A 9,632-nucleotide genomic window follows, 5' to 3' on the forward strand; every position below is an offset into this window, starting at 1 on the left:
TCCTATTTGTAGTGGTTCTTTCAGAAGCTCTTGTAAAGCAGGACTGGTGGTGATGAAATCTCTGAGTGCTTGCTTGTTCACAAAAGATTTTATTTTTCCTTCGCTTATGAAGCTTAGTTTGGCTGGATGTAAAATTCTGGGTTGAAAGTTCTTTTCTTTAAGGATGTTGAATATTGGCCCCCACTCTCTTCTGTCTTGTAGGGTTTCTGCTGAGAGATCTGCTGTGAGTCTGATGGGCTTCCCTTTACGGGTAACCTGGCCTTTCTCTCTGACTGCCCTTAGTATTTTCTCTTTCATTTCAACCCTGGTGAATCTGGCGATTTTGTGCCTTGAGGTTGGTCTTCTTGAGGAATATCTTTGTGGTGTTCTCTGTATTACCTGGAGTTGAATATTGTCCTGCCTTGCTAGGTTGGGAAAGTTTTCCTGAATAATATCCTGAAGCGTATTTTCCAGCTTGGATTGATTCTCTTCGTCACATTCAGGTATATCTATCAAACATAGATTAGATCTTTTCACATAGTCCCATATTTCTTGGAGACTTTGCTTGTTCTTTTTTATCCTATTTTCTCTAATCTTGTCTTTTTGTTTTATTTCATGAAGTTGGTCTTCGACCTCTGATATCTTTTCTTCTGCTTGATCAATTCGGCTGTTAAAACTTGTGCATAGTTCGCGAAGTTCTCGTGTTGTATTTTTCAGCTCCATTAATTCACTTATATTCCTCTCTAAATTGTGTGTTATTGTTAACATTTCGTCAAACCTTTTTTTCAAAGTTCTTAGTTTCTTTGCATTGGGTTAGAACAAGTTCTTTTAATTCCCAGAAGTTTCTTATCATCCACTTTTTAAAGCCAGCTTCTGCTAATGGAACACAGTCTTTCTCCATCAGGCCTTGTTCTGTTGCTGATGAGGAACTGTGATCCCCTGTAGAGGGAGAGGCATTCTGATTTTGGGTATTCTCAGCCTTTTTAGGCTGGTTTCTTCCCTTCGTTATAAATTTATCCATCTGTGGTCTTCATAATTACCGTCTTTATAGTTGGGTTTCTGAATGGACGTCCAACTTGTTGATTCCCCGCGCTAGAATCTGAGCAACCCACCGCGCCAGCCAAAACAGCGGCTTTAAGATTGATGGTGCTTTTCTGACTCTGCACCAAGAACCGCCACACCAAGGCAGCGGCAAAACTGCCTCACTAGCCTCAAGAGTCGCGCTGGCAACACATGGGGCTCCTCCACTGGGAATCTCCTGGTGCGTGAGCAACAAAAATTGATCTGAAAGTGTGGTGTCCTCTCGTTCTCTGCTCTTTCAGTGGGAAGTACAATCCCTAGCTGCTAGTGATCAGCCATCTTGGATCTCTCTCCAAACAAATCTTAACACATTTAACATTTGCTTGTTGAAAAGCAATGTCATAAAGTCAAATAAAATTAAACATGTTTTACTTTTTTCCTCACAAGAACATAAAAATTTTGGAGGGGAACTTAACAGGGTATTTAAAAAGGGTAACACAACTTTTCCTTTTAGTAGTCCCTGGGTAGTTATGACAGAATAGTTTCCACTTTTTGTTTGTTTCTTTGAACTGGGATTTTGGTCCAAAGGTTTGTTTGTTTCTAGCATCTGCTTCTGCCTCCCTCTCTATCAGATGGGCTTCCTCCACTGCCACCACCTCTTGGTTCTCCGCAGCTTGAACTGCTGCAGGAATCACATGGAGGAGGGTACCCCCTTTCCATAGAAGAAGGAAGCCCTCTTTCTTGTCTGCCAACCCGATCATGACCACCCAAGTAGGGATCACCTCGGCTGCTTAAGTAACTGTCTCGACTTCCACCATATCCATCATGTGAGCTGCTGTAATCATCATAGCAACAGTGTCCACCATAAGATGGCAGGGGCCCTCGTGTAGGTGGAGCACCACCTGAGTTACCCTGTCATGTGTATCCCCGTAGGAACCTCCACTTGAATGATCTGAATAGTCACGATCACAACCATATCCATCTCTATTGCTATTGCTATAGCCTCTTGATGGATAGTCATTTTGTGAACTGACCATAATCACGGTAAATATAATCTTGTGGTGGTGGTGCATAATCTCTTGTATCATGAAAGCTTAGGTAATCTATGCTTGAATAGCTGTCTTTAGTAGAATACCCATCTTTAGTAGAATACCCATCATCTCTTGGGGACAAATAAACATCTCTATGAGAGGGCAGCAGTTCTCTTCATGGTGGACCTCCATTAACTATCTCTTCCACGTGATACAGGAGCTCTTCCTCCCTTTCCACTGCTGCTGTGAACTTGTCCTGAAGGTGCAGATCTCTTAGGAGGAGGACCCCCACTTATTGGTGGTGGTCCTCTTTTTACTGGGAGTGGTCTCCTGGAAGAACTCATGTTAAAATTCATGGAATATCCACCATCATCCATGTGTCCTCCCCATGAGAGAGGTCTCCTGGTTCCTTCACTTCCTCCTCTTCTACCTCTAAGACCTCTTGGAGGGCCTCTACTTCTTGGAAGTGGAGATGGTCCACACCTACCACTTTCAAATGATGGTTTGGTGGCTTGTTCCACTTTGATGGTTTTTCCATGTAATGACTTTCTATTCATGTCTCTGGCTGCATCCTTAGCATCTGTTGAGCTTTCAAAGGTGACAAAAGAAATTCCTCTTGATTTGTTGGTTTCATAGTCTTTCATCAAGAGTATTTCCACTATTCATCCATATTTGCCAAATACTTCTTCAAGAGCTTTCTCATTTGTTTCTGTATTAAGCCCACCAATGAAGAGCTTTCTTGTGCGATCTGCTTCAGCCATTTTTTTTTTTTTTGCCAGTGAGTGGGAGGGGTGACAATGGGTTCAAGCTCCAATAAGCTCACCAAAAGGGGCTCCCTAGCAGCTCAGCACCAGTGGTGACTCTGGATCCAAGGACCAAACTGCAAAGCCTCTAGCACTACTGTGCAACAAATGAAACTCCCATTTTTAAAACTATCAGATCTAGTGAGACTTACTATCATGAGAACAGCATGGGAAAGACCCGCCCCCATGATCAATTATCTCCTACTGGAACCCTCCCACAACACATGGGAATTGTGGGAGTTAAAATTCAAGATGAGATTTGGGTAGAGACACAGCCAAATCATCTCATTCCACCCCTGGCCCCTCCCAAATCTCATGTCCTCACATTTGAAAACCAATCATGCCTCCCAACAGTCCCCCAAAGTCTTAACTCAAAAGCCCACAGTCCAAAGTCTCATCTGAGACAAGGCAAATCCCTCCTGCCTTTGAGCCTGTAAAATCGCAAGCTAGGCACTTCCTAGATACAATGAAGGTACAGGCATTGGGTAAATACAAACATTCTAAATGGGAGAAATTGACCAAAACAAAGGGGCTACAGGGCCCATGCAAGTCCAAAATCCAGCAGGGCAGTCAAATCTTAAAGCTCCAAAATGATATCCTTTGACTCCATGTCTCACATTCAGGTCATGGTGATGTAAGAGGTGGGTTCTCATGGTCTTGGGAAGCTCTGCCTCTGTGGCCTTGCAGGGTATAGCCTCCCTCCCAGCTGCTTTCATGGGCTGACATTGAGTGTCTGTGGTTTTCCAGGCACAGGGTGGAAGCTGTAGGTGGATCTACCTTTCTGGGGTCTGGAGGATGGTGGCCCTCTTCTCACAGCTCCACTAGGTGGTGCCCCAGTAGGCACTCTCTGTGGGGGGCTCCCACTCCATAATTCCCTTCTTCTCCCACCACATATTTCCCTAGCAGAGTTCTACAGGAGAGCCCTGCCCCTGCAGCAAACTTCTGCCTGGACTTTCAGGCATTTCTATAAATCCTCTGAAATCTAGTGGCAGTTCCCAAACCTGAATTCTTGACTTCTGTGTACTTGCAGGCTCAGCACCACGTGGAGACTGCCAAGACTTGGGGCTTGCACCTTCTGAAGCCATGGCTAAAGCTTTATGTTGGTCCCTTTAAGCCATGGCTAGAGTGGCTGGGACACAGGGCACCAAGTCCCTGGACTGCACACAGCAGAGGGATCCTGGGCCCAGCCCATGAAACCATTTTTTCCTTCTAGGCCTCTGGGTCTGTGATGGGAGGGGCTGCTGTGAAGACCTCTGATATGCACTGGAGATATTTTCCCCATTGTCTTGGGAATTAACATTCGGTTCCTCATGCAAATTTCTGCAGCTGGCTTGAATTTTCCTCAGAAAATGGGATTTTCTTATCTATCACATTGTCAGATTGCAAATTTTTCTGAACTTTTATGCTCTGCTTCCCTTATAAAGCTGAATGCCTTTAACAGCACCCAAGTCAATTTTTGAATGCCTTACTGCTTAAAAATTTCTTCTGCCAGATACCCTAAATCATCTCTATCAAGTTGAAAGTTCCACAAATCTCTAGAGCAGGGGCAAAATGCCACTAGTCTCTTTGCTAATACATAACAAAAGTCACCTTTGCTCCAGTTACTAACAAGTTCCTCTTTTCTAACTGAGACCACCTCAGCCTGGAACTTTGTGTCCATATCATTATCAGCATTTTGGGCAAAGCCATTCAAGTCTCTAGGAAGTTCCCACATTTTCCTGTCTTCTTCTGAGCCCTCCAAGCTGTTCCAACCTCTGCCTGTTACCCAGTTCCACAGTCACTTTCACATTTTCAGGTATCTTTTCAGCAATGCCCCACCATACTGGTACCAATTTACTGTATTATTTCATTTTCACAGTGCTAATAAAGACATACCCAAGACTGGGCAATTGACAAAAGAAAGAAGTTTAATGAACTTAATAGTTCTACATGGCTGGGGAGGCCTCACAATCATGGCAGAAGGTGAAAGACATGTCTCATATGGTGGCAGACAAGAGAAGAGATGGAAACTCCCATTTTTAAAGCCATCAGATCTCATGAAACTTATTCACTATCATGAGAACAGCATGGGAAAGGTCTGTCCTATGATTCAATTACCTCCCACTGGGTCACTTCCACACACATGAGAATTGTGGGAGTTACAATTCAAAACGAGATTTGGGTGGAGACACAGCCAAACCATATCATGGTGTAAGGAAGTGGTTCAGTTTCAGTCTTTTGCATATGGCTAGCCAGTTACCCCAGCACCCTTTATTAAATAGGGAATCCTTTCCTCATTGCCTATTTTTGTCAGCTTTGTTGAAGATTTGATAGTTGTAGGTCGGTGGTCTCATTTCTGGGTGCTCTGTTTTGTTCCATTGGTCCATGTGTCTGCTTTTGTGCCAGTACCATGCTGTTTTGGTTACTACAGTGCTGTAATATAATTTGAGGTTGGGTAGCATGATGCCTCCAGCTTTGTTCTTTTTGCTTAGGATTGCCTTGGCTATTTGGGGTCTTTTTTAGTTCCATATGAATTTTGAAATGGTTTTTCTGTGAAGAATCTCAGTGGTAGTTTAATAGGAATAGCATTGAATCTATAATTTGCTTTGAGTAGTGTGGCATTTTAACAATATTGATTCTTCCTATCCATGAGCATGAAATGTGTTTCCATTTGTTTGTGTCATCTCAGATTTCTTTGAGCAGTGGTTTGTAGTTCTCCTTGTAGAGATCTTTTACCTCCTTAGTTAGCTGTATTCCTAAGTATTTTATTCTTTTTGTGGCAACTGTGAATGTGAGTTCATTCATTATTTGGCTCTTGGTTTGACTGTTGTTCATATATAGGAATGCTAGTGATTTCTGCACATTGATTTTGCATCCTGAAATTTTGCTGAAGTTGTTTATTAGATTAAAGAGATTTTGGGCTGAGACTATGGGGTTTTCTAGATATAGGATCATGTCACCTTCACACAGGGATAGCTTGACTTCCTCTCTTCTTATTTAGATGCCTTTTATTTCTTTCTCTTGCCTGATTGCCCTGGCCAGGACACCCAATACTATGTTGAATAGGAGTGGCAAGAGAGGGCATTCTTGTCTTGTGCCAGCTTTTAAGAAGAATGCTTCCAGCTTTTGCCCATTCAGTATGATGTTGGCTGTGGGTTTGTTGTATATGGCTCTTATTATTTTGAGGTATGTTCCTTTAATACCTAGTTTATTGAGAATTTTTTTTAACATGAAGGGATGTTGACTTTTATTAAAAGCCTTTTCTGTATCCATTGAGATAATTGTGGTTTTTGCCTTTAGTTCTGTTAATGTGATGAATCACATTTATTGTTAAACCAATCTTGCATCCCAGGGATACAGCCTACTTGATTGTGGTGGATAAGTTTTTTGATGAGCCTAGTAAATTTGACCATTTATTCAAAATAGATTTATTTTGATATTCTCACCACTTATTCTACCTATGTGCTATATCTTCTTAGGGAATAGACATGGCTTCCTGTGGCTGGGTGCAGTGGCTCATGCCTGTAATCCCAGCACTTTGGGAGGCCAAGACAGGCGGATCATTTGAGGTCAGGAAATCAAAACCAGCCTGGACAACAAGTGAAACCCTGTATCTACTAAAAATAAAAAATTTTCCGTATTTGGTGGCAGGCGCCTCTAATCCCCACTGCTCGAGAGGCTAAGGCAGGAGAATTGCTTGAACCTGGGCAGTGGAGGTTGCAGTGAGCAGAGATTGCACCACTGCACTCCAGCCTGGGAGACAGAGTGAGGCTCCATCTCAAAAAAAAAAAAAAAAAAAAAAAGACATTGCTTCATATTCAATAAGCAGGTTTTGGGCAGAAAGTCCTGCTTGTAAGAATATTACTTAGGTGTATTAGAAAAAACCTTAGAGACAAATTTTAACAATAAGTAAAGGTATATTGTGTGTGTCTCCCCCTCCCACCACCTCTTGCAATGTTTGCAAGGGAGTCCAGCTTTCAGAAGTACTGGCTCACTACATTGAAAGAACAAACTATTCATAGCATACAAAAATGGCAATCCAGAATTCTAATTAGATGACATTCAGGTCAGTTTTGATTTAGAAAAAATATAAGATGTGCCTCTGTTTTGTTAAAGGAAGCCAGAATGTTCTATTATTCATGGCTTTTCTTGGAATGCAAGGCTTTTTAGGAAGGTTAGTCTTTTTTCAGATTCTGTATGCAAACTTGCTTAGCTGAATGATGTAGAGTTAGGCTAAGGGTGGGATGTCAACTTTTCTGACATCAGGTGAATGAAATTTATTATTTTAAAGTTAGGAGGAAAGTGTTGATTGTACCTACTCTGCAAGTGTCTTATAAAGGCATGTGTGTGCATGTACACCCTTCCCTGCTTATGAGAATCTTATCACCTGTGGTAGAATTTGGACTGTTAGATGGTCTCTGGCTCAGAAGAGAAGGGGGAGCAATTGGGAAAACCAGAAAAAGAGTGAGGGAGCTCAACCTCATCCATACCCTTTTATACCCTTACATTTTTCTTCAGAAAATTGCACTATTCTTTTTTAGTTGTCCATGTCATCTTTTCTTTTTAACTGCATGAATTTCTATAGATAATTATTCATTTGGGTGAATAAGTATTATCATTAAAAATATGAAAAACCTGGAGAGTTAAAAGACAGACATTTACAGACAGGGTGAATCTTTTTGCTTATTCTTCCTGAGTCACATGGAACTCTGCTCTCAGAATAATCTATTCAGCTATATCACATTTACTTATTTAGATTATATATGAAATTCATGAGTTAATGCTTATTATAAAAAGTCAAATAATTTGGGTATATATAGAGTAAAAATGTAATCCACTTATGTATCTTCTTAATTTCTTTCCCCTCCATAGGTCTAAGCACACACACGTTTTTCACTTAGCAATATGTTTTGAATATATTGATTAAAGTTAAAATTTAACTAAATTGTTGCATGAGGCCGGGTGCAGTGGCTCATGCCTGTAATCCCAGCACTTTCGGACGCCAAAGCAGGCGAATTACCTGAGGTCAGGAGTTTGAGACCAGCCTGGCCAACATGGTGAAACTCCGTCTCTACTAAAAATACAAAAATTAGTGTGGTGGCACATGCCTGTAAGGGCATGGTGGCACATACCTGTAATCCCAGCTACTCGGGAGGCTGAGGCAGGAGAATCGCTTGAACCCCTGAGGCGGAGGTTGCAATTAGCTGAGATTGTGCCACTGCATTGCAGCCTGGGCAACAGAGCGAGACTCCATCTCAAAAAAAAAAAAAAAAATGTTGCATGATATCACATTAGGTGGAAATAAAAAATTATAAACAAAAGTTCAGCTTTGGTTAAAACGAGAGTAAAGTGAACCATAGTTTTAAGTCTCAATGGTATATAACAAGAAATCATGAGGAAAATAAAAGGATGAAGCTATTTATCAAGTTAATTTCCGAAAGGAAGGAAATGAAGGAAGATTAAGTATGCTTGTGGTTGATGATCCTAAGAACATAATGGACAAGAGTTGCATCCAAAAAATTTTTAAGGTTAGTTTAATTTAGTTTCTTCATTTTTTATTTTTTGCGATGTGGTCTCACTCTCTTGCCCAGGCTGGAGTGTAGTGGTAAAATCACCACCCACTGCAGCTTCAAACTCCTAGGCTTGAACAATTTTCCTGCCTTAGCCTCCCTAGTAGCTAGGACCAGACATGTGCACCACCATGCCTGGCTAATTTTTAAAAATTATTATTTTTAAAAGTGGACCTTGTAAGAGATGAGGTCTCACTATGTTGCCCTAGCTGGTCTTAAACTCTCGGGCTCAAGAGACTGCCACTTAGGATTCATAAAGTGTTGAGATTACAGGCATAAGCCACATGCCTGGCCAGTTTCTTTGAAACTTCAGTGTGTAATAACAACTATTAAAGGTTATAATCTGTAAACTTTAGTAAATACAGAGTAACTTTTTGTAGGAAATTATAATTTGCTCCAAGGAACTGTATTTGTTCAGGAGATTAAAAATTTTTACTACCTTTGTGATAATTTATTCATTAACATGATCTCACTCATCTTCTTATAATTAATACATTGATATATACATTATGTAAATTGTCTTCCCAAGCAATGGAAAATATCTGGACTCAGAATTGTAGATAGCCTTTTCTTCTTGCCAGTTGAACCAAGTTTAAAAATTTTGTGGTTCTAAAATGTTTATTTTTTAATTTTAAAATTATTTAAAAAAATAATTTCAACTTTTATTTTAGATACAGGAGGTACAAGTAAAAGTTTGTTACACAGATTTATTTTTCAAAACAAGACACAAAATTTCATTTTTTTTTTTTTTTTGAGATGGAGTCTTGCTCTGTCGCCAGGCTGGAGCGCAGTGGCACCATCTTGACTCACTGCAACCTCCTCCTCCCAGGTTCAAGCGATTCCCCTGCCTCAGCCTCCTGAGTAGCTAGGACTACAGGCGCCCACTACCACGCCTGGCTAAGTTTTTGTATTTTAGTAGAGATGGGGTTTCACCATGTTGGCCAGGATGGTCTCAATCTCCTGACCTCATGATCCACCAGCCCTGGCCTCCCAAAGTGCTGGGATTACAGTCATGAGCCACCACGTCTGGCCCAAAATTTCATTCTTTAACAATAGCATGAAAATACCGTAATCTATTTAATCACTCTCCTATTGAAGAGCCTTTGGGTTGATTTCTATATTTAACTGTTACAACATCCCGCAACAAACATCTTTATACACATTTTTGTAATTATGTGCAGATATGTGCAAACAGGAGAGATCTGTAGAAATGGAATTTCCATATCAAAGCATATGTGTATTTTACATTT

At 40.8% G+C, this 9,632-nt stretch overlaps 1 pseudogene; it reads right to left on the bottom strand.

Moving 5' to 3' along the window:
• Positions 1–1,366: 1,366 nt before the first annotated feature.
• Positions 1,367–2,856, bottom strand: LOC116559382 (annotated as a pseudogene).
• Positions 2,857–9,632: the final 6,776 nt, after the last annotated feature.

The sequence above is a fragment of the Sapajus apella genome, unplaced genomic scaffold (genome assembly GCF_009761245.1).
Source record: "Sapajus apella isolate SASKATOON/1434 unplaced genomic scaffold, GSC_monkey_1.0 scaffold1, whole genome shotgun sequence".
Lineage (NCBI taxonomy): Eukaryota > Metazoa > Chordata > Mammalia > Primates > Cebidae > Sapajus > Sapajus apella.